The sequence below is a fragment of the Spermophilus citellus genome (assembly GCF_964194105.1).
Source record: "Spermophilus citellus genome assembly, chromosome: 14".
NCBI classification, from domain to species: Eukaryota; Metazoa; Chordata; class Mammalia; order Rodentia; family Sciuridae; genus Spermophilus; species Spermophilus citellus.
Window position 1 is genome coordinate 96,631,797 of NC_138194.1, and position 25,092 is coordinate 96,656,888.

Below are 25,092 nucleotides of genomic sequence, written 5' to 3' on the forward strand. Positions count from 1 at the left end.
ATGCTTCATCTCCAGCTTGCTCCACAGTGGCTTCTCCTCCGGCAGCCCACCCAGCTTGGAATTCTAGTGGTGCACTTACAAGCTGGAAGACCCTTGGGTAGGTTATTAACCTTTCCTGCCCATTTTGGAGAATCATAGAATAGCTTTGGGCTTTGATTACAAAATTAACTGAGGTCAGGCTTGTGACATGCACAGAACATGGCCTGCATGAAAACCATGCGAGTCATTGACATTTCTCGACCATTTCCTGGTTGTCTTTAATGATCCATGTTGAAGCAGAGACAAAGGCTGCATCCATAGGTACAGCCATTCCTACCTCATGTGGAAAAAGTGATGCGGCAGGGTCCCCAGCCAGTGTCCAGGCCAACAGACAATATTGCTCCTCCCCAAAGCTCCGGGAATTCAAGGGTCCAAAAGCCAGCCAGGCCCCTCCCACCCAGCCTCATGTCCCGTCCAAGATCCGATGTGCACAGTTGCTCCTCTACTGACCGTGGGCCCTCTCCTCACCCATCATATGCTCAGTACACTCCAAGTCCAAATGCACTGAACATATGACCCACAGGATGTCATAGCTGGACCTGCCCCACTGTAGGGTCTGGGTTGTTTCCCTTTGTGATTGAGGGGAGCTGAGGCTAGAGACAGGTCACACCAAGTATTACTAGCCTGGGAAAAAGCAGAGATTCAAAATTCAAAGCCCAGTTTCTCCTGAATGTGTGGCTTTTCACCACTGTTAAGCTGCAAAATCACCACGTCCAGCTGTGATAAAGTGGAGCCATCTGTGTAGATTCTCAGGCCCTGGGCTTTGAGATGAGGTTGGGAGGGTCTGCATTGCTTCCTAATTTGGGAGGGTCAGTGGTGAGAGTGGAATTCTTGGTAGATTCACAAAGAAAGTAAACCCACGAGTGTTTGCATGTTCTAAACGTTTACATGAACAACAGACACCAGCACATCCTGATATTCCCAAGGTCATCATAAGATGTGCAAAAACTCAGGCGCACTAATATGGTGAGGCCGAAATGGCCTCGGGTCTAAGGTGAAGTGCGAACCCCACGTGCCATGGACCCGTGGGTGTTGGTGACTGGAGGTGCCAGGCCCTCCTTCCTCAGGCTCACCCCTCCCCTCAGCCAGGGGCAGGGCTTCCTCCAGGCTGTGCAGATTTCAGCAGCGATACTCTGACTCCAGAGTAAGGGGCATGTCTGCCTTGTCCCCAGCACGAGCCTGGTCAAAGGCATTCCTGAAGACATGTGTCACAAGACATCCTCACAGCGCCGCCACCCCTTCCAGGCTCCCCCCCCCCAGGGCCATCGGAGCCAGTGCCTGGGGACAGGCAGGACCCTGCCATCTCCCCACCAAGGAGGCCCCAGCCTGGATGTTTCCAGGGAGGAAGTGCACAAGTGGCCTTCTCCACCGTGCAGCTCAGCCCCAGGCAGGTCACGTATGTCCCACGCACAGGCTGACCCACAGGGGCCTGCGGAAGCCTGCGTGGGACACACACAGGCTGTGCTCCGTGGGGCTGCTGCCGCCCTGTCCTGGTCCTACTGCCTCCGGGAATGCACCAGCTGCCCCTGTCCCTCAGCCTCCCCTTCCGGTGTTGCTGAGGCTCCGGGGGTCAGGGAGCCTCAGCATGCCGAGAGAATTCTGAGACAACACGCGCGACAGCCCTGCCACCCCTGCTCTCCTAGGTGTCCCCACGCCACAGCACAGTCCCACTGGATAATGCTTTCCTGTTCTTGGTGTCCGATGCTTGGTGTCAGGTGTCAAAACACCTAAATGACAGTGCCTGAACCCTGCCCCCAGCGTGCCTGCCCTGCAGACACCGAGTGGGAAGGCCCCTCCACCAGCCTGCCAGCCTCCCTCCCACTCCATCCTCCCCTGAGCCACTTCCGAGCAGTAGGTGGGGGCTATAATGTCCCATCTCTGCCTGTCCATTATGTCACAGCTGTGCCAGAAAACTAACCTAGAAAAGTCTGTGCTCCCCATGAAACTCCTTCCCGCTGGCCACCCCACTTCTCAAGCACTGGTGTGCTGTTCTGAGGCTGCTCCAGGAGTCTAGTACATGAAATGAAATTTTTAAAAAAAGAGAAACTGGAACTTTGCATCCTTCAGATGGGGAAACTGAGTTCCATCCAAGAACAGACACATACCGGCTCTGGAGAGGAGGAGGCTGAGCAGGTCCTCAGAGCCTGGTCCTTCTTTTCTAGGGCTTCCCCTTGGAGGCTGGACCCAGCTCTTCTGCCTTGCTGGCTGGTTGGCGCTCACTCTCTGTGAGACCAGGGCTGTGAGAGCCACCAAAAGCCCATCGGTTCTTAGCAGCCCCTTAGAGGCTGCTCACTGGCCTCTGGGAGCCCCAAGAAGGAGTTAACTCATCAAAAAAAAAAAAAAGGACTTTTATTTGACAAGAGTGAAAATGCCCCCAGGGTGCGAGCTGCAGTCTCCCTAATGAAATGCGGATGATTTGATTTAACCTGCGACAGTTCTGTGAGTGGATGGAGGTGGGAGAGGGTGAGAGACATAATTGCTTCCAGGAACAATAAGAAGAGGGCAAAAGAGAAATGAGTTAATTAACACTGGCTCTGAACATCCGGGGCTCCCTTCTCCCTGCCTGTGCCTCTTTGCGTGACTCTGAGGTTTCCGGGGCAAAAGATCTAACCGGGACTTGCCTTATGTCAACACCCATCTTTAGACCATGGCTGTTTCTCTGTGTGATCTTGGGCCTCAGTTTCCTCTTATGAGAAATGAGATGAGCAGAAAAGCCGATCTCCAGGGAGCGAGCCTTTTAACTCCACTTCATTGTAGCAATCAAGACTCCATGGTTTTGAAAATTATTAATAGGAGAAAAGAGCCATCATAATTTTTACAAAGTCCCATCGGGCAGATCCAGACCTCGTCTTTAGATTCCGCAGGATCAAGGGAAGGCAGGGAGGGCGGGCGAGGCCCATCTCCTCTGTTTGATCTGGCCAGCCTCCCTGCAGGGACTTTCCTCTTTCACCCTCTTGGTATGGAGGTTAGGGTTTTGCTCACCTGCTCACAGGCCCAGGGATGGAAACCCTGCATCTCCTGACTTCAGACCCCATGCCCTTTGCCCCTGGACCATTGATGCTGTCGTCCTCTGAGAGGATACTGGACAGCCTGGGGGCAGGCTGCCCCTAGAGCAGACAGAGATGAGAAGAGGCCAGGGCCCGCAGGGTGCTGCTGTAGGCATGAGGTAGGTGCCCGCACAGGGGTTCTGTTTGCCCAGGGATTCTTCTACTGCATGCTCTGTATTATCTTGTAAATACAGGGCCCAGCCCCTCAAAGTCCTCCCTCCTGGGCAGCATCCTGGGACAGATTGGTAAACCTTGCCCACCTGTGCTTCTACCTGGACTTGGCAGTTAGAAAGGAAGGTGTCCTGGGCCCCTTCCCATCATGGTAACGGGGAGAGGACTGAGGACTCCAGCCAGCCGAAGGCAGGGCTCCTGCCCTGTCCCCTGGGATCCAAAGCCTCTGTGACTCCTGGAGTCCATGTGGGAACCTTCCAGGCCAGCCTTCCCTTCTTCCTTGTAAACTTCCTCCCCCAAGAGACAGCTGTAGGCCCATTCCTATGACCTTCTCCTAGAGCATGGGAGCACGGGGCCAGGGGTGGAGGAACCTCAAATGCACGGCACATGTTCCCAGTAACAGCAGCAGTGACACCCAGAGTCACCACCACATCTGGTTGGTCAGCTCTTACCCTCAGCCAGGCAGGAGGCTCAGCACAGTGTAGCCGCCACACCCCGACTGCCCGACCACCCACCTGATACCCGAGCTAGACCAGATGGCTCGTCCAGGGTCACACAGCTAGTAAGAGGTGACTCTGGGGTTCAAACCAGATTGGCCTGGCTTCACACCCTGTGCCTGGGACCACCAGGAATTGCTGCCCAGCCTTCCTGCCCTTCTGGGTGGCCTAAAAAGGCAATAGAAAAATTATATTTTCAAAGTCATATAAAGCAAACTTTGAGAACCATAAACTTTTGCAGAGAATCTTTCATATGGGGGACACGGAAGCCCAAGGGGTCTCTTGGAAGTCATGTGGCACTGATTGGCAGTCAAAGTCTGGGGATCCTGCTGGGGGGAGTAGAAAGGACAGGAGTGAGACTATGAGGCCTGCTGCAGTCAGCAGGCAGGAATGGGCCCCCCAGGAGATTGTCCAGCTTTTCATGACAGTATTTTAAAGAACCATTAATGCCACAGGACACGACCAAGAGAGAGAAACTAGCTGTACTTACAGGGTCCCAATTTCAGGAGGAAAGATCTTTCTTCTTTTGAGGCATGGTCTTACTGAGTTGCCAATATGGCCTTCAACTTGCAATTCTCCTGCCTCAGCTGCTCAAGTTGCTAAGATTACCAGTGTGTGCCACCATCCCCAAAATGATTCTGTGAAGATTTAATCTGCATATGTAAATACCTTATATAGAAAATAGTTAATGAAACTTCCCAAAGTGTTTCCAAGAGCATCCTTGGGTGGGGGATAATCTTATTTATCAATTTTTCCTTCAAACAATTCTGGAATATCCACATTTTCTTCATGTGCATAGATGGCATTTATGTTAAAAAGTTCAGAACCTGATTTCAGGGTCTTCAAAGCAGGCAGCCTGGCTCAGATGCCAGCTCCCTATCTCCTGGCTGTGTGTCCTCTGGCAAGTTCTTTTTCTTCTCTGAGCCTTGACTTTCAGATTCATCAATTTGGAATAGTATGTGCCCTTCAGTGTTGTTTAATTATAAATCACACCTAAAGCTGAGGTGTCTGATAAATGGTAGCTAAAAAATTCACAAATGCAGGTCCCTGTGGGGACAAGGTGGCCTGCCAACTCTCAGTGCCAGCTGGAGCCAGTCCCTCCAGTACCATAGGATATCCTGACTGATACCTGTGACTCCTCAGTCGGCTCAGGATGGGCTCAGCTGGGTCTGGAGTCTGACACTTTGCTTCAGAGAAAATAAGAGCTGGCAAAGGTGTTTGGCATCGGTTGCTCTCCCAGCTAAGGTCTCGCAGGATTTCCGGGGGCACCCCACCACATCCTGACCTCAACTCAGCAGGTGCATCTCCCTGAGCCCCAGGCTGGGGGCTGCCAGGGCTGCCCACCCCGTGACCCACATTGTACCCCACTGGTCTCCTAGGGCAGGTGCAGCACGGGCCTGTCCTGCCTACCTTGCCCCTGCACCCACCTGGCTCTCCCAGCTCTGCAAGGGAGCGCTGAGGGACAGCCAAGGCTCCAGGGCTCTGGGCAGGGGCAAGACCTTCCGGGAGCAGGCGGCCAGCTCACCAAGGCGCACACACCTCCAGCCTTCTCCTCCCGCCTGCCTCTAGAGTAGAGGCCCAAGGGGGCCACTAGGGGGACAGCTGGGGATGGATCCTCCAGGACATCTCAAACTTGTTGGTTCAAACTGTGTGTGAAAGAGTTTCCCCAGAAGCTTAATACAGAAAATAGTTAAAGCAGGTACTCGGTGGGCACTGGGCACTCCGTCTCACCCCCACCACACAGGACACCGCAACCCCAGGGGAGAATGACTGAGAGATAGCAACTCAGCTCTTGAGTTTTCTGTTAGATACCTATTTCTAATTAGATAATATTTCTAACATTCCTATTAGAGTTTTCTAATAGAAAAGGCTGGAGAGGGTAAGCAGGTCCCAAAGTCACACAGTAGCTGGTTTGTCGGCAATGAGAGGCGGAGCGCTCGGCCTGCCTGGCGTCCATGGGCCTGTGTCCGGGAGGGGCGCTGAGGGGCTTCAGGACAGTCTGCCGGGGAGACGAGCTTTGCCTCAAGGCCACACAGGGTTGCAACCTGTTTCGTGACTGCTTCAAGATATGGAAATCAGCCTGGTTGGGGACCACACAAAACTCCAGGAAGATCAGTGAGTTGCAGGCCGAGCAAACACTCGTGTCTCCGCAGCTGTACACTCCGGGGACGCAGGGCCTCCAGGACCCAGATGTGCTGCAGCAGAATGGGCCGTGTGTGGTATGCAGGCTGGACGTCAGGGGCTGTCCCCAACATGGCGTCAATAGTCCACAGAAAGTCCCTCCCACCTTCCTCTGTGCCTAGGGACAGGCACCACCCAGTCTGGCTCTGCTGGGCTCAGGACAAGTTCTCTGGCAAACCCCAGGATGTGGATGAGGTCTGGTCCCAGGCCAGGTCCTGGGCACCAAAGTAAGCTGTGACCTAGTGACATCAAAGGGTCAGCAAGGAGCAAACAGCTACAAGCGCGATCACCATGAAGCTAGCTTTTGAGCAGCATGGGAAAGTACTGGCTGCACAAGAGGATATGTGGGTCCCGGGGAGGAAGTGCGCATCAGAGCAGGAAGAGGCCACGGGCACCTCTGTGGGATGCTAGAGGCCTCCAGAAATCTAGGCCCAGGGATGGGCAAGGCGCGATTTCTTTATTACGTCACGCTTCCCAGCAAGAGCTGGTTTTGCTATTCATTCACGCACTTGTCAGGGGCACTGGGAATCGGACGTGCAGACGGCAAGCCCTGCTTTGAGACTGCCCCTTGTGGGAATCACCTGCCAGGGTGCCCATGCCCTGAGTCCTGGTCCTGGGGCGGATGGTGGGGTGTCCTCGCTGTAAAGAGATCCTCAGATGTTCCCTGTGGGCTGCGAGGGAGAACCTGGGCTGTTTGTTTTTTGGGTCCCCCTCCCTGCCTCCCTGGGGAGGATTGCGATGCGCTGTTTGATGTTGCAGTGGCCCGCCTGCCCTGCTGGACCCTAGGCGCCAAAAAGGCAGCCACTGGTTCTTCTGCTCCCTTGAGCTGGTCATTCCAAGGAGTTCAGAAGAAAATAGAAAGAACAGATCAAAACAGAAGCGGTGTGCCCAGGATAGTGGCCCAGTGGTGAGCTGAAGCATGTGGGCGGTCAGTGCCAGGTGCCACTGATCTGCTGTTGCCAGTCTGGGGTGGGAACCTCCCACGGAGCCTCACTCCCAGCCTGTGCCGCCACCTTTCTGTGTGTTCCAGGTGGGTCTCGGCTCCAGGCACACTGGAGTGGACACCTGTTTCACTGATTCTTTCTCTGGACAGTTATTCATATGTGCAAAGGCTGCCTGTAGACATCTCCATTTGTTTTTAAAAAAGAAGAGGTTGCTATCAATTGCAAGCTGTTAAGCCCAGCTTCCACTATGTGGAAGACCTAAATTAGATACTTAAAGAACGTTTTAAGTATTTCGGATGCCCCAAAGAGCCCACCCATTTTATAGATGAGGAAAGTCTCAGAGAGGCTAAGTTACTTGCTTAGGATCACACAGCTAGTTCAAGGGAAATCTTGGATCTCAGATCCCAGCCCCAATTCCTTCAGTTGTGTTTATACCAGAATGATGGCATTTTACATTAAGGAGCAGATACTTTCAGAACTGGGGTTGCTTGTGAGGCGCAGGAGATGTGCAGAGACTGGGATGCACCGTCCCATGCCCTGTGCATGCAGCCCTCCCTTCTGACTGTTGGAAGTCACTTCTCACCTGGCAATTGCCACAGAGGACCCAGCTGCTGGCTCTGCCCTTCTGCCCAGGCCCTGAGCTGTCAGCTTTGTGTCATGAAACCCTGTGAACGGGGGACTCTAGTCCAATTTCCCCCAAATTCTACTCTCCACCATTACATCTTTAGAACCCATGGTGGGCTCACTAATTTCCCCAAGATGGTGGGCATGCTCCTTTCCTTATGTGGGTGATCGCTTGCCTCTCTATAAAGACGGGGGACCTAGTGGAGCCCTCCTGCATCATCCCAGCCTCTGCCAGCTCCCCTGAGCTCAGCACACAGCTACAGGAGGAAAAGAGGTCCATGTATGATGTGTGCCAAGGTCCTCGTCCCCCGGGGCTCACGAGCGCTCACCCCAGGCTGCGCCCTCTGTGTGGCAGCATCCTCAAGCTTTGGGCTTTGCAACCTGGGAAGTCAAGGCCAGAGCACCTGCACAGTTGGCCTGGCCAGCCAGCCAGCTGGTAGGCGGCACAGGAAAGCTCTGAATCCAAGCAGTGTGGCTCCAGAGCAGCTCTTGGGTCCACGCACAAGGAAACGCGGGGGCTCGAATGGAGCTACAGCTCTCCCTTCCTGTGACAAGGTGACGATGCCATTGCTTTGTGTGCTGGAGGGTCATGTTCATAATAGGTGTCAGTGGCTGGACCACTGGGGATATTGAGAGAACGACAGGTGGAGAGTGGGTCAGGACACTCAGGGCACTTGGAATTTCAATTCAGAGGCTGCAGGATTTAAGCTGATTGTCCATGAGGAGGGAGAGCAGCGAGGAGAGATGACACAGCCATAATTTGGGGAGCAGCACTTCCCAGGATTAATGTGAGGATTCCATTCGACCTACATCCCCAGCTCCTCGGTTCCCTCTCCCTGGCTCTTGGTCTCCTTCATGGCGTATACCATGGTGGTCATTATGTATTGACCACCTCACCTCCAAAAACTTTCTACAGATTTGTTCCATGTCTATTCCTCAATTTAGACAAGAACATGAATTGCAGGAGACTGGCACATAATCTGTGCACAATTAATTGTGCAGAATGACTAACGGTGCTCTATATAAAGTGCCTGGCCCAGTGCAGGGTCCCTAAAGACAGGCCAGGGCACAAGTCCTCTTTCTTCTGAAGCTCTTTAAGTCTCCCTGGCTTTGCTCACTCTTGGTTCCCCTGGCACACCAAGCCCTCCACATGGTCCCAGGCTGCCCAGATAAAAAAAAATCTGGCTGGAGCTGGAGTTACCTTAATCAACTGTGGCCCCTCCCTTCACGGAGCTCAGATGAGAGGAAGTGGTTTGGACAAGATGTACCTAAATCCTCAGGAACCCTGGGGAGGTGTCGAGAGGGGAAAATCACATGGTGTGGCCTCAGTGCATGTTGACTGAGGGAACAAATGGACGGGTGGATGGATGGATGGACAGGCACGTGTATAAATGTACCAACATGTCCCTCAGGTTGTTAAAAATTCAAATGATTTGGTCTGACAAGCTGGAAATTCTTAACGAGATTTTAAGTTCCAGCTTTTCTTGGAGCTGGGGGAAATAAATTCTTGCTGAGTGTGAAATGAAAAATTAAAACTGAGCCGCATCTATTAATGCAGGAAGCTGATGAGACGCAGTGGCATGAATAATTTCTGTCTGTAAGAAAAGTGCTCTGCTCAGAAGCACAGCACCCGCTCACGCCGCTCAGAGTGAGGAAGTTTCTCGATCTTAGGAAAATAGTTTCAGTTTGCTGCAATGCAATCCTCCCCACATTTATGTCAGATGGAGGAACAAGCCGAGATATATATTCAGAAAAATGGAGAAGGAGTGCCTGGCTTGTTGGTTTTGCAACCTGATCCACCATATTTACCATTGCTGGCTAACACTTTTCTGCCTAGAAATACCAGAGGGAATAGGTCTACTTTCACTGTTTGATTTAGGAATGATACTAATAGCTACTATTTAGCACTTTGCATCACCTACAATTCGTACACATGAGGAAGCTGTTTTATCCTTTTCACAAGGAAGAACCTGACATTCAGAGAGGCAAAGTGACTTGCCCAGAGTCACACAGCTCATTGGTGGTTGACCTGGAGTGTTGATTCAGGTGTCGTTGATTACATCACTGGCTTCCTACGATGCCATCCTGCTCTAGAGCTGTTTGAGATGCAGGAGTCTTAATTGGTTTCTATCAGTCTGTTTCATGGGTTATCATTACTCTACTTTCCAGAACTCACTAAGCACTCCTAGATAGTGTTCTTCTAATTGGAGATTATTAATTGCAACAGAATTTGCCAGCTCTTCCATTTGCCCCCTACCCAGTTTTAAAAGGACCACAGTTTAATAGACCCAAAACACAGCGTATCACAGTCAACAGCAGAATGACAATTCACAGACAATGGGATGGAATTCTCCTAAAGTGAAGGGTACCACTGTAAACAGTCCTTAGGTGTCCTGTGCTCCCTGAGGTCCACCCTCCCCACCTCAGCCCCTCCATGTCTCTCTGAGACTCATTTTTTTCATTTGTCAAAAGCAAATAACAATTGCAAGCTTGCAGGATTGTCCTGAGAGTTGCATGAACGTGAGTTTTCATGCCATGCCCCTCTTGTCACTTAGGATGGTCCCCACCTGCTCACACGCCACTCACAGACCCAGTCAGGCCATTCTGAGGCCAGAGCCCAGGTCATTCTCTGAGACTAGACTCTCTTGATAAGTAAACATGTAAAAGAAAATGAAGTGTGCCAGCCTCCTTAAGAAGTGCTGCTTCTCCCAAGTCTTTTCCAGTCTGCACTTGCATGATTTCAGAATTTGTGACTTCCTTTGTAGACCTTGCCTTTAGCTCCCTCCTCCCCCGTGCACCTAGCACCTACTTAGGTTGTTGTCACTTATCTTTGGCACCTTCCCAAACAAGATCCCTGCTGCCAGACCTCACCCAGCACTGCTGCTATCCCCCAGTTTAGCTAGGCTCCGTGTGCCCTTGGACACCAGGACGCCGGGCACCCACGGTGTTGGTGTCTGAAACTGACTGGCCACTGTGCATGTTGTTCATTGAATCCGGCCAATTCCCCTGTGAACTAGGTGCAGTTATTTCCTTTCCATAGATGGGAAAATGAAGGCCTGGGGTGGTTTAGAAGTCTGCTGTGTACCAGGCTCTGAGACTGTCTCACCTGGCAGGAACGTGACCTGCCCACCCTCCCCTTCCCTGCCCTTCTTTCCCTGGAACAGTGCACCCAGGGCACAGTGAGCAGCTCCCGTGTCAAACTCAGTGATGGGTGCTGGGCTTCCTCCAACATGCTTCCCTCATGTCCTCAGCTCTTCTCTAGCTCCAGAAAGTCCACCTCTGCCAGCTGTGCTTCGGAGGGGCCCTGATGGCTCCCCACCCCGTCCTTGCCACATCCCCCAAGGTACCTTCAAACGCTGGGCATGGCCTCCCCTGGGAGTTGGCTGAGGAGGGGCGGCCAGGCACGGGGTCACCGCCTCTCCATCAGTGGCTGCTCCTCCAGAATGAGCAGACGGCCAGGGTCCAGAGGGGCAGAGGAGAAGCCTTTGCTATCAAGAGGCACCACAGTTGCTAAACCGCCACACACTTCCTCTGTGAGAACGAGGAAGGCGCGGGGCTTGCAGAAGGGCAGGTTCCTGTTTTCAGCAACCACCCGGAGCTGACTTCTCTCTGCAAGGACGGGGAAGAGAGAGGCATTATTAATTTTTTTACAAAGCACTTGAGAATAGAGGCAGCTTGATTCTAAATGGCCAGGGCTTTCAGAAACTTGGTCTCCCCCGCCCCCACTCTCACCCTCTCTCTCTCTCTAATTAAAAGGCAGATGGGCTGAGATTCTGCTCATGTGCATCCCTAGAGCTCTCGGGGCCCAAAGAGGCTGTGGCTTAGCTAACTGTCACTTCTTTTTTTTTTTTTTTTGAGTTTCCCAATTCTTACAGCTTTCTTATGTCACTGTCAAATGGATCCCAGAATCAAGCTTCCTGTCCCGGCTCTGCGGAAAGGCAGTTGTCAATTGCTGGGGACTTGAAACAGTAGGCAGCCAGCCCTCGACATGGCTGAGCTGCCCATAGCCTCCCTGGCAAGACTTGCCACCACCTCTGCTGGGCTTCTACCAGAAGAAGCTGCAGGGAGCAAGAAGAGCGGATCTTCCAGAGCCGGATCATAGGAGGCCAGAGAGGGCAGCGAGTCCACACCAGGAGGGGTCCTGAATCAAGGGGGAAAGCCAGAAAGAGGATCATGGCAGGGGCCCTGGGAGTTAGGTGCCCTCTTGGTCACTTGGGGCCATGCCAGCCCCTGGGGAATGTGCTGTGCTTGTGTGGAGGCACAACTTCCAAACAGTGCACTCAAAATGATGTTAAGATGCAGAAAGAGAAAGGAGGAGACAAAGCAGGCCAGTGTGGCCAGGTGTCAGTATTGGATGAATCAGGTGAGGGGTAATGGGTATCCTGTTCTCCCTCATCATGGGTTTGAAATAGAATACGTATTTAGTCTACATAGATCTATTTATTATTTTATACGTGTGGGAATGGATGTGTGTGTGTGTATGTGTGTGTGTGTGTGTGTGTGTGTGTGTGTGTGTGTTACCCTATTCATAATGTATGAGGCTCAAGCAGGGAACCTAGGCACAGGGACTGGGGTTGTGTTGGTGGAGAAGTGGAGGCCTCTGGAAGGTCAGTCCTGGGATGTGTGCGTAAGCTGGGAGGCCAGAGCACCGTGCTCAGCTGGCCCTCTGCAAGCTCCTTGCAGCGTGTTTGGACAGGAGGACATCATAGCAGCTGGCCCACAGTCACATAGTCAGTCCCAGCCAGATTCAGAACAGATGTAGGGCTGTGCCCCATGGCCCCACCCAGCCAGGACATCGTACCCTGAGACAGTCATTTAGAAACCTTGCTGACTGTAGTTCGTGAAGATAATGAATTAAAAACACTGGGGCTGTGTCTAAATTTAGAAGACACCCAGTAACAGAGAGATGCTCCCCCCAACAGCTCGTAGAAGTGCCTGCTCTCTGAAGAGCAAAGAAAATATTGCGGAAGACTGAGGGGGCAGACAAGGCAGGCAGAAATGTGCAGAAGTGGAGCCTCCCCATGGCGTGGGGAGTAGGAGAGCTCTGGACCCAGAAGGCCTGAGCCGCAGGGACTCTTCAAAAGCCTCTTCCATGGTCCACATGGGTAAGACAGAGTGCGTGCCCTCACTCTGTCCTCCCGTCAGTAAAATTTGCTGAGCAAAGCACCATCTCAGACCCTGGGGTTTAGCTTGGAAGAAAATCAGTCAAAGCCCTGTCCTCCTTGGCCTGCCCACCCTGGAGTCACCCCGTGGAGGGTAGTAGGGCCACCGTGGACTCTGGAGCCCGCTATAACTGGAACGCAGTGCGCTGGTAGGACAGAGGGCTGGGGGATCCATGGCTGGGGCATGAGCATCTGCAGGTGTCATGAGTTGAGACTTGCAGGAGGAAAAGGAGGCAGCCCAGTCCTGGCCGGCAGGAGGGTACAGGCTGCGGGAACTGCTGATGCGACTGTGGGACCCCAAGGACATTCCAAGTCTGATGGAAGTCAGGCTAGTGACAACGGGCACTGCCCATAGGTGAGACAGCACTCCAGACACCAGCCACCAAGGCACAGCCAGTCAGGGCCTGTGGCAGGGCAGAGGCACCACAGAGGACAGCATTGTTAGTTTGTCATGTAGGCCTCTCCTACGGTTCCCGGCACCTGGCCCAGTACCCTGACAGCACACAGGACTTTCCTTCCTAACCCACCAAGGGGCCGTTGAGCACAAGCCTGTGGCCACTTATTCAGGTATGCGTCTCAGGGTCCAAACATTCAGTCATTCCACCAACCTTTGTCAACACCGGCCACATGCTGGGGACTGAATATGGCCAGGCTGTGTCTGAGCTCAGGGAACTCAAGCCAAACCCTTTCTTCCCTGTTAGCCAGACCCAGCCCAGGTCTGCATATTGTTGAATTACTGAATCTGGCAAACAGCGATGGCCTTTCTGACAGGACAGTCTGGGAGAAAGCCACAGAGATAGCATGAAGGGGCCCCGCCTCCCTGCCCTTGAGGAGCTGACACTCAGTGGAGGAGATGGAGCAAATATCACAACTCCAGGGGGTTAAAGAAGGAGGACCTTGGTGGGGAGGGGGCCAGGAGAGGAGCCACAGCAAGTCCGGGAGCCCCTAGCATTGAGGCCTGGTGGGACCAGGTTGGATTCCATGCCAGCAGGATGTCATCATTCAAGGTCCTCAACGTACCCGTCAACACAAGAAGCCCGGACAGAAACTCGGAAGGTGATGTCATTCCCGGGACCTGAAGCAAAAGTCTGGGACAGACGAGGCTTCGCTGCCCCAGCCAGGTGACGGACAAGCCATCGGGAGGTCGTGCTTCAGGGCTCCTGAAGACACCCAGGACCATCTGTGTAGGGAACATGTGATTTCCAGAGCTGTGCAAATTAATTAGCTCTTTGGGCCCAGACGGATGGCCACTGGGAGATTACCAAGATGCCAGCCATGTGCAGGCTGAGGATCACTTGATTAAGTCTGAGGGTGAGTGTTAAGGTGGATGGTCCCCTGAGTAGGCAGTCCCCTTACACAAGCCGTGAGGAGACAGTTGTGGTGTCCCAGCTGGAGCTGGATGGCCTGCTGATCCCAGCAGAGAGCTGAAGCTCATTCTCCAGCTTGGGTCTCGGGATCCGGGAGTTCCAGTGCTCCTAAGATGATGTGGGGTTATGTGACAGGTGACAGGTGTGAAGGTTAAGCCCCATAATAAGTCAGAGTTCACAGCTTGATCCAGTATGAGCAGGTTCCCAGATCTCTCCCCCCACCCCCGCATCAGAGCTCACTTAGTCATACAGATCCCCAGGCCTCCCCAAGCAGAAGTGAGTACCCCCTTTCAGAACACCCTGGGGAAATAGGTCACTTTTCACACATTGGTGTCAAGGTCAAGAGCGAGGTTCCAGATTCCTGGGGGCTACGTGACCTTGCACAGTTTCTGCGGCTCTCCCAGAGCCTAATGATGTTACGAATGCTACTTGATCACCAGGATCCATGGGACCATGTGTGTAAAGCACCTGCGTGGCGTGAGGAGCTCATTCCCTGCAGTCAGAGCATGTGCTTAGGAAGGTCAGGGTGTGTCGAAAACACGTGGCGACTGAGGCTAGAGCAGAGCCTTGTCCAGAAGAGATGATCCAGACTGTCCCCCAATTGCACAGATGGATGGGGCTGTGCTGGGGAACAGGACCCCTCTGGGAATGCTGACTTTCATCCACCCGGAGACAGTGCAAACTCTCCCTCCTGGGGGTGGGCAGGTGCTGCTGCTCCACTGCGAGTCCCTGTGTCTGGGACCAGCTCCTAAGGTGGAGAGGGCCCACTGGAAGGAGCCGAGTTCCCCGTGGAGTGAACTTGAACGTGTTGTCAAGCTCTTCCTGTTTCTTTGGGAGGCGCCTGGAGCTAGTGGCCTTCTCAGGAAAGAGACAGCGTGGGAGCCACGGGGCACCGACACGTTGACTCATTAGAGCGTTTGTCTCTCAAAGTTGTTCAAGCACAGCCGCCGCCTGCCCCTCCCGGAGACCCACTATCCTCAGCTCTGCGAGGGTTGGTAAGGAGGGCGGCCGGTCTCCCAGGGCCTGGACTGTCCCTTGAGCAGGATCTGGGATAAGCTACGTCACCTTCTTTACTCACCTGCTCCGGACGCACTGACTCAGAGACCTTTCTTTCCCAGGACCTACCCCAGGTGCTCGCTTCTCTAAGTGGGTGTGTGTACGGGAATTCCTGTGGGCTAGCCATGGGGGCTAAGCTGTGGGGACAAAGGTGACATGTGCTCTGCCCTCCAGGAGCTCCACGTGAGTTGAATAGGGATCCGGAAGGAACCAGGACAGGGCAGCTTGGTGGTCAGGGACACCAAAGGAAGCAGCTGGTGTCACTGAGAGGGCATGAGGGTACCAAGAGGTGGTACTCAGGGGCCTTGACATGAGAGGGGCCCACGGAGGCTAGACATTTGAAGCACTGACCAAATGTCCTCCCTGCGCCTTCTTGGTTCTTTTTCATGGGGGAATGGCTTGAGCGTCTCATCTGGAGGTGGAAGTGACAGTAGTGTCTGCCACTTACCTATTTGTCCTGGCTCCTCGTGCTCTCCGCCCCTTCAGGTCCACTGGAACCAGTGACGGATGAGCTCCGTCTCTGTCCCCTGCTGCTCCAGCCTTCCAGCCCCCCTGTCCTCAGAATCTGCATGAACGCCTCGCAGGTGCCCGTCGCCCACCCGTCTCTCCTCCGCCTCCCTGTGTGCCTGCTGCCTGGGCAGCCCCTGCTGGCCTTGCCTCTGGGTGTGCTGACCCCGACCCCCATGGCTCCCCCACTCAGGATCAGCCAGAACCCGGGCTGCACTACGGCTCCTCCCCCCGCCAAGGTGCTCGTGCCCTATACCTGCGTGGGAGTCTGCGGAAGCACTCTGTGCCCCCTTCGCCCACTGCCCAGGTGGGGTCGAGCCATGCCACCACTCTCCTCTGTCCTCTGCCAAAGGTGGGGTCTTCAGCTGCCCGATGGCCTGAGTTCCTGAGCTGGCTCATGCCACGTGGGAGGAGGAAAGGTGACAAGGGGTGCCATCTGCCTGCGCCCAGCTGTTGCCAGGATGACCTATCCCTGTCCAGGGGCACGAGGCTTCTGACCATGTCTGTACTGCCCACAGAGCAGCAGCTGGGGGCCTCGGGTGGCATCCCAGCTCCTTCCCTTCCTCTCGGTCCCTGCTGTGTGGCAAGGCCAACTCCTAACTTCCAGTTGGGGCTGGGGAGCAAAACGTTTTGTGTGAACTTCCCAGTGTTCCTCTCTAGTCGTCGTTACATGCGGCGACTCCGCTACCCTATGCCTTACAAACGTGAACGCGCATTTTGAGATTTCTTAAATTATCTGTAAATACTCTAGAATTTCCCTGCCGTGCTCTGGTGGATTGTCTTGTTCACTTGACGGGCCACCACGACTAACAGGGACATTCAGGAGAAATAGACATCATTTCTAAACAGTGACGAATCTTGGCCATGACTTCACTCTGTGGTCTTTTTCCTGCGAAGGGCACAGAATTCCTTGTGAACTGTGTTTCAGAACAAAGCCTAGGGTCAGCCTCCTCCAGGGAGAAAGGAGAGCCAGTATGCCCCGGTCTCAGGTGCCATCGCCCAGGGGGGCAGATCTCGGGGTGTCTTGGAGCACCGCCCCCTTTCCACTCTGCTGGCCTGACTCTGGAGGGCAGGGAGCCGATCTCTTCTGTCAGCGTGGTGCCCAGCACTGGGACCTTACAAGGCCACAGCAGCCAGCTAACACCAGGGAAGGAAGGGGAAGGAGGCAGGGGGAGTGGGAGGGAGAGACCACAGGAGAGAGTTAAAAATAAAAGAGAAGAGCCTCCCTTCCCCCAGATCGCAAACTTCCTCAAGGCCTTAATCAGCCTCTGGTTCCCTGGGGCATGGGCACAGAGGAATTGCTCAGAGCTCCTGGAATTATCTATCCCGTAATAGACTAGCTCACAGCAGCAGGGCCGGCCTGTCCCAGGGACAAGGGAACAGCGGCTGGGCTCCAGGCAGGGAGGCCTCTGCACGGGCCTCCAACATTCCAGGAGTCCACCTCCTAAGTGCTCTGCCCTGAGTTTTCATCTCCTAAACAAGGATTCCAATAAAACCGTCCAGCCAGCTCTCAGGGTGCTTGAGCAGCACGACGACGCCGCCAAGAGCCCCAGCAGGATGCTCGTGGTGCATTCCACCCCCAGCGCCCTCATGCTCCCAGGAGATACGCTTCTCTCAAATGACAGGATGTTGCTGTTATCTAAAAGAGCAAGCTCAACGCCGCCCTGATGTAATTTAGATCAGTGTCATCCAGGAAAAACCGGCTGGATGGGTGTGAAATTAGTGTCAGCGTCCCCCTCGGTGCCCACTGAGCCACAGCTAATTGCACCCAGCAGTGGGCAGCGTAGAGGACAGTCAGGACAGACAGGCTCTGGGCTCAGAGTACTCTCGGCCCAAACTGAACTTCAACCTGAGGCACCTTTTCTTAGACTACAGAATATTTCACTATTTTTTTTTTTAATTTTAGTTTAAGTGGCCATAAAATTATAAATAACCGACATCTATAGAGTGCTCTATGGGTTATGAAGTATTTTTAAATCCGTTATTTCCTTTAATTATCATAAGAACTCTTTGAAATACTGCTTGTGATTTTAATGACTGCTGCTATGTGTCGGAGATGTGGGCGCATGGAAACACGTTCGTGTTCTCTGTGAATCCATCTCAGCAGATGGATAAGGTAGATATTCTACTTGCTTTACACTCAAGGAAAATGGAGCCCAGGACTTTGAGAACTTCCTAAGAACGTGCAGCTGGTAGGAAGGACGCTGCCCTTGAACCTGTGCTGATGGGCCCATGCACCTGCTCTTGAGGCCTCACCTGAGACTTGAGAACGTGTTCATTTGACAGATGAGGAGACTGGGGTCCAAGCTGTCAGGGCAGGGGTCAACAACATTTCTCTTCTCCAAGAGCCAACATTCCGCCAATTCTTTCTGCATCTCTTCATCATCGTCATGATTTATAGCTGTTTCCCTCTGGCAGGTTTGGAGGGGATGGCACTGTGGAGTAGATCCAGGAGCAAAACTAACAGGGACTCAGTCCACCTGTTTATTCTTAGAGATGCCAGAACCTTAGCAAGAGACCCCAGCAGGGTCCTGTGGGGAGAGTTGGATGAGGTTCTGTGTGAATGTCCAGCCTGGTGGCTGCCACAGCTGTCCTCATTCTGGGCTCAGACCTTGAGATGAGGTAGTGGCACCTCAGAGGACACACAGGTTGTAGGGCAGGGGCGAGGCTCAGGGTGAAGTCCCATTATCAGGAAGACCAGAGACAGGGTTTTCATCCTGCTGGTCAGCTGGACAGCTGGTCCTCAGGCACCCAAACGCAGTCTACCTGCTGGTCAGGAAGCTCGGTCAGTGCCCGGATGTCCTCTTCTGGTGCAGGCCTTTGGCTGTCACCCACCTCTCACCGCAGTGGCCAGTGTGAACTTCCTGAGTCCTGAACATGGCTGCAGCGCCCCAATCCACCTCCCCAGCGGCTCCCTCGCTCCCTCCTTGTGACATGGCACAGGGAAGGCCCTTCTGCCTCCTTGTCCAGGCTCAGCCAAGCCACCTCCTCCTCCATTGGCCCTTCTGCATCAGGCGGCTCCCTCCTGTCTGCAGGCCCCTGCTCAGTCTTCATGGAGTGACTCCCAGTCCCCTGGCCAAGTCATGACTCCCTGTGGGACTGTCCTGAGAGGACCTGGGCTGCTGCAATGTCCAGTTCCTTCTTTCTGTCCCTACCAGCATCTCATGACTTCCTGCACACAGGGTACTTTCTAGGGCAGCCATGGGAAGACCTTTCTGCTGGTCAGGAGATGGCCACTGTCATCTACTGAAGAAAGACAGGAGAGGAGGGAAGGGACAGGGACAGGGGCCAGAGGGCCCTGGTCATCAGGCCTTGGCCTCCTTACTCCTGGCGTCTCTACTGGGTCCATTCTCCCCCGACTCCTTGGTTTCTTGGTAGTTCTTCATCATCGAGGCTATGGCTGGAGCCAGAGCCTGCAGGGAAACAAGCGGCCACCCTGCCCTGCAGGGCTGGGTGCTGAGGACCGCAGAGCCCCCACGGCTCTCCCCTCATGTTTCCACCTGGAGAGTGCGTCCAGCAACGCAGCTCTCCCAGAGCCACACCAGGAGCTGAGGTCTGTAGCACTGCACACAGAGATGCAGAGAAGCTCGGCCCTGAAACTGGCCAAGTTCTTGGTTTGCCCAAGGCCACCAGGCCACTAGGCGGAGGAGTCGGGATTTGAAGTAGCATCTTTTCCTGATTACAAGCACTTGCCTTAATACTTTTCTACACTGGAAGCTATTTTTCAAAGTTTTCTTTTTTCCTTTAGTGAACACTGAGTTTCAGATCAGCATGTACCAGTTGTCCTCGTCTGTGGTGCGCGGCGTGGCGCTTCAGCACGTGTACACGGCATGTCCTGTCCCCTTCCAGCAGCCAGCAGTCCCTCTCCTCCTTGTGGCTTTACACTTGGGGGCTGCACGGACCTCCCTCCCTGCTCTCACGGGTTTAAAGACGACGATGACGACGTGGAGCCAGTCAAAACAGCTGACTGGCAGCCTGCTCATCACGGAGCCTTTAGGACCAAGTCACAGAGGAGCAGAAGCAGGGAGTGTGCCCTCGGCAGCCAGGGAGCGTGCGCAGGCCTCCCCCACATGGCTCCTGGGGGCCTTGCGACAGTTCCGTGAGGTGGACACTTACAGGGGAGGAAACGGAGGCCTGAAGGGGGCGTTATGTGCTGACCAGGTCCCCAGAACGCATGTGTTCACCCCAAACACCAGAACCTCTGACTGCCCCGTTAGAGCCAGGGCCTTTAAGAGGCCATTAAGCTAAAGGGGGGCCATTCGAGCAGGGCTCCTGCAGTCTAACTGTCATCCCCATGAGGAGAAAGAGCAGGACAGCCCCAGGGACCGCACCCAGAAGGCGGGTGTAGGAGGACGCAGCAGAGGTCAGTCGTCTCAAGCCAGGGACCAGGCCTCAGAGGACACCGTCCTGGCTGGACCTGCTCTCAGACTTCCAGGCTCCAGGGTGGACAAAGGATTCAGTGCCGTGGCTTCCTAGAAAGTGAACCCAGAGCCCCGCTCCTCAGTTCAGAGCCACAGCTGCCGCCCGCTCCAGCCAGGACGCGTCCTCGGCGTCCCGGGAGCAGCCGGCCGGCCTTCTCCAGCAGTAAGTGACCTGCACAGGCTGAGAGGACAAGATGACTTGTAAAGGGAGACATATGCCCCCGCGCACACCATCAGGGCTCCCGGGCGCCCAGCGGGAAGCTCAGCGTCCTGTGTCTTCAGTTCCCTTGAAAATGAAAAGACAGCCATCGCCTTGGCTATCGCTCAGAGTGTCACTTTCAAAGTATGACACTTGTGCCTGGAAAATCAGTAACTTTCAAGTGCCAAGCATTTAAATGGCTTCTGACAGCCAGAAGGTGACAGAGGCAATTAGGCACCATGTCTGTGGCAGATGGAAGAAGACGTGTTATTAAGTCTGCAAGACCCAAGGGGAAGCATGACAGGCCACGCTGCCTTCTAAAGGGGCAGAGCCAGGCCCAGGTCTTCTCCAGTCCCAAGCAGAGAGAGAGGAGAGGGAGCCCTTAGAGGCCCCCTGGGTGCCTGCACGCAGCCTCCCACCCTCCCTCCACAGGCACAGGGCCATTGTGCAGCTGAGCCACACGGACAGCCAGGCTGGCCGGAGAACCCTAGGCAAGGGAGGTGGGTTTCCTGAGTAGTGCAGACGACAGACGACATACCCAGCCCCCGATCCCTGGGTGATTCGGGGCTGTCACTTACCCTCTCTGGGCCTCTGTCAGTCTTTAATAAAAGGAACAGTCATGCTCACTGGTGCAGAGGTTTGGTGAGCACAAACTGAGAAATGGGTAAAGGTGCTGGGCCCACCTGTTCAACTACCCGTTGGTGCCATGCTTCTCTTTCATCTAGTGGAGACACCAGGGGTGATTTCAGTTTGCAATAAAAATATAGTGCATTGTAAAAAGAGGTTTTAAAAATACAAAGTCCTGGGGCTGGGGTTGTGGCTCAGTGGTAGAGTGTTTGCCTAGCATGTGTGAAGCACTGGGTTTGATTCTCAGCACCACATGTAAATAAATGAATAAAATAAAGGTCCATCAACATCTAAAAATTTTTTTTTGAAAATACAAAGTCCAGAAGTGCTACAGAGTATTCTATGGATACCTATTTTTAAAACTTCTTAGATAGGACACCAAAATTGCAAGCAACAAAAGGAAAAACAAGATACCCTGTACTTCATCAAAATAAAATCTTTCAGGTTGCGAAAGATGCCATGAAGAAAGTGAAAAGTCGGCCTACAGAATGGGAGAAGATATTTGCACTCATGTATCTGGTAAAGGACTTGTATCCAGCAAATGTAAAGAGCAATTACAACTCAATAACAAAAGATGGCTGGTTGAAAGCAGGCAAAGGATCTGAAGAGATATTTCTCCAAGGAAGATGTACAAATGGCCCATAAAACACATGAGAAGATCCTCAACATCATTAGTCATTAGGAAAATGAAAATCAAAACCACAATGAGATACCACTTCACACCCACCAGATGGCTATAATAAAAAGCAACAACAACGGAAACAAAACAGATCAAAATGAAACGAAAAAATAGACAATGACAAATATTTGGTAAGAATGTGGAGAAACAGGAATTTCACAAATTGGGAACACCAAATGATGCAGCCACACTGGAAAATGGTTTCTCACACTGCTAAAAATAGAGCTGTCACATGACCTAGCCACTCCACTCTTCCTCCTGGGCCACCTCACCCCCACCCCAGGAAACCACTGGTCGACTTTCAGTCTCTGCAGATTCGCCTCCTCTGGGCGTTTTATGTGAATGGAATCATGCAGCCTCTTGCGAGGAGCTGTTTTGCTTCCTCAATGTCCCAGCATGTACCAGCGCTTCCTTCCTTTTTACTGCTGAATATTATTCCGTTGTGCAATGCGCCATGTTTTTTATGTATTCATCCACTGATGAACATTTGGGTTGTTTCCACTTATTGTCGTCATGAACAATGTTTCTGTGAACACTTGTGTTAGCCTGCTGACTGACACAGCTGGTAAATGAGTAGCCCAGGACCCTATCCAGAGTGGACTGTTAGGTGAAAAAGACAAGTTCAAGGTAACACCATGGTACTAACTTCCTCCACCCACGTGTGCACACATAAACACTTACACACACATGCACACATTTGTATGGAAGAGACAAGTGATGAGACCAGTGTTAGTGATTGATTTTGATGGGGGTGGGGAGGAAGGTGTGATTTTAAAATCTTTGTTTTGCTTCCCTGTCTTTTCTATGGTGAAGGTTTATACTGTTATTTCTGCTTTAAAAATTGCAAAAGTTGATCCATTTTGCCATCAAGTACACTAAGGGAACAGCATTGGGTATACACGTGGTCAGCCTTGTCCGGGGGTGCAGGGGGATTGCCGTTTTGCCCAGGCGAGGCTTCCTGCTGGACCTGTCCTGTCCCTCAGCCCCTCCTCCTCCCTGGGGACCTTCAGTCCACTGCTTGCTTCACACACAGCCCGACTCCTCCTGCTGCGCGAGACGGGCTGCTCCCCGAGATGAGAATCGCCTGCACTGTCGTGTGGGATTCACCTTTAAATGTGATAGAAATGCTTTTCTCATCACAAATTTAGTATCCATCATTGGAGAAAAGGTAAACAATTCTTAAAAATATTTTAAAAATCAATAAACTCCATCATCTGCTCACTTAGAATGGGTAGAGGACCCTGGGAACTGGTGACGTTGGACTGTCCTTAGAGGCCCTGTGGAGTGACGGGCGGGGCAGGAGGTGGAGGGGAGCAGGACTCCAGGAACCTCGCTGGGAGCCACCCCCACCGCGGCAGCACGGCATTGTGGGAAGGTCCCCTGCAGGCAGAGAGCCTGGGTCTTGACCTCTCCACTTGGCCCCAGCGATCCTTAAGGTGCTCCGCGGACACACTTCCCGAAGTCCACCGCATTCTTCTTGGGGTCAGTGTGGCACGCTCAGGAGAATGGCTGGATCAGTGGCGTGTGTGTATTCTAGGTGCGTCCGCCCTCCCTGCTTCCCAGGGTGGTCATGGTGTTCAACTGAGGCCACAAAGGTGGGGCCTGATAGATGTAGCACAGGGGTCACTCTGGAGCACCAGAACGTGGGTGGGGGCCGTTTTGTCTCTGCGCGGCGGCACCAGGCTGCAGACATTACGCCTGCCTCTGAGCCCGTGGGAGACTGCCCTCACGCCAGGCTCCTGCTGTGGGGAGGCCACCCGCCCGCCCTCTTCTCACTGTCCTGGCCACTCTTGTGTGTGGGCCTCCATCCACTGTCACTCCCTGCAGTGGAAACAGAGTCAGCAAGGTGCCGAGGTCCTGCTATTCCCAGTGGTGGGTGACGTGGGGTGACAAAAGCCCCAAAGTCTGCCTCTGCTGCTTCTTAGTCCCAAGACCTTGGGCAAATGGCCTGCCCACTCTGGGTCTCTCTCTCCATCAGCAGAATGGGGGGGGGGGGATCTGCAGAACTCTCAGGATCATGGAGGAAAAGCTCACAAATGCGCTGGCTCTTTTTTTTTTTTTTTTTTTTTGGTACCGGGGATTGAGCTCAGGGGCACTTGACCACTGAGCCACAATCCAGCCTTATTTTGTATTTTATTAGAGACAGGGTCTCACTGAGTTGCTCAGCGCCTCACTAAATTGCTGAGGCTGGCTTTGAACTCACGATCCTCCTACCTCAGCCTCTCGAGCCCCTGGGATTATAGGCATGCGCCACCACACCCGGCATTGGGCTGGCTCTTGAAAGGGGCCTTTGGATGTTTCATTTCTTCTAGTTTCCCTTGAAGCATGTGTGTGTGTGTGTATGTGTGTGTGTGTGTGTTGCACACACACACACACATCTATAAGAGAAGGAGGAACACCTCCCTCCAATCCTGCCATCAAAAGACTCCTTGGGGCACGCTGATGCCAGTCTGTTGCTTTAATGCCTTTTTAGACACCAAGAGGGAGACCTCGGCCTGGGGGTCAAAGGTCGCTGAGCCAGGCTGACCCTCCTTTGCTCTTCTCACCCCAATCCTACTAGGGACCCCACAGGTAAGGCCAAGAACAGAGTCCTGAGAAGAAACAGGAAAAGTGCTCTGAGGCCCAGTTTCAAGACCAGGGTCCTGTTCTTTCTCACCCTCTGCTGAAGTTGGGCCAGAACCGAGGTGCTGCGGGGAGACTTGTGCTTTAGGGAAGGCTGGGGACCGGCAGGATGGCGACAGCTGCCGTTCCCATGGTCTGTCCACCTGGCATTGGCGTCACATCCTCACAGGGATGGAAAGGGACTGAGGCCTCGGCTGAGACGGCAGGGCGTGGTGGTTACGGCACAGACTCTGGAGCCCGTGGCCGGGTTCCAGTCCCATGGTGTCCCGCCCAGCTGAGACTTGGGTGTGAGGCTCAGTCTCTGCCCATGGTCTTGTGGCCTCTGAGGTTGACACTGAGCGGGTTCCTGCCTCATGGGGCTGCCCTGAGACGGGCATCATGAGCGCCGTGCGCATCCCCTCACCTTGGTGGCCTGTATGGCACTGCTGTGGGGGCGCTGAGGAGCTGGCATGAGAGTGCCCCACATGGAAGTGGCTGAGGATGCACTGAGCGCCCCTTCTCATCCTGTGTCCCCACCTCACAGTGCAGCATGCGTCCGTGAGCAAAGGGGGCTAAGGAGCCGAGGACACCAGGAAGGGGCAGGGCAGGCGCCTTCCTGACAGAGCTGCCCCTCCGTCAGGGCAGGGCCCTCGGGGGACAGCAAGTTTGTTACAGGGCCTCCCTGTCCCTGCTGCTTTGCTTGCTGACCACCTCTTCACGGAATGCCTATGAGTGGCACCTCCTGGGAGACGCCCAGCATCCCTTTCAGGAAGGGTTGGTGTGTGTGTGTGTGTGTGTGTGTGTGTGAGAGAGAGAGAGAGAGAGAGAATGTCTCTGGGACTGTGTGGGTCTGGTTGTGTGTCTGTGCTTTGTGTGTGTGTCTGACTTGTATGTGTGTCTCTCTGCATCTGTGTCTGTGTAAGGGTCCATGTGTCAGTGTGTCTCTGTGACCACAGGGGTGTGGGTGTGT

The 25,092-nt window shown here is 53.7% G+C and overlaps 2 protein-coding genes across 2 annotated transcripts in view; one reads left to right on the forward strand and one right to left on the reverse strand.

Annotated features, from left to right (window-relative positions):
* Positions 1 to 11,303, reverse strand: part of SLA (Src like adaptor) — a gene marked incomplete at both ends in the record, with an annotated part of 30,876 nt that extends 19,573 nt beyond the window's left edge. The window contains 2 exons of the mRNA XM_081266580.1: positions 10,851 to 11,112; positions 11,236 to 11,303. The remainder of the gene's footprint in view (positions 1 to 10,850; positions 11,113 to 11,235) is intronic.
* TG (thyroglobulin) overlaps positions 1 to 25,092 on the forward strand; it is a gene marked incomplete at its 5' end in the record, with an annotated part of 211,984 nt that overhangs the window by 152,002 nt on the left and 34,890 nt on the right. The gene's annotated exons all lie outside the window — the stretch shown is intronic.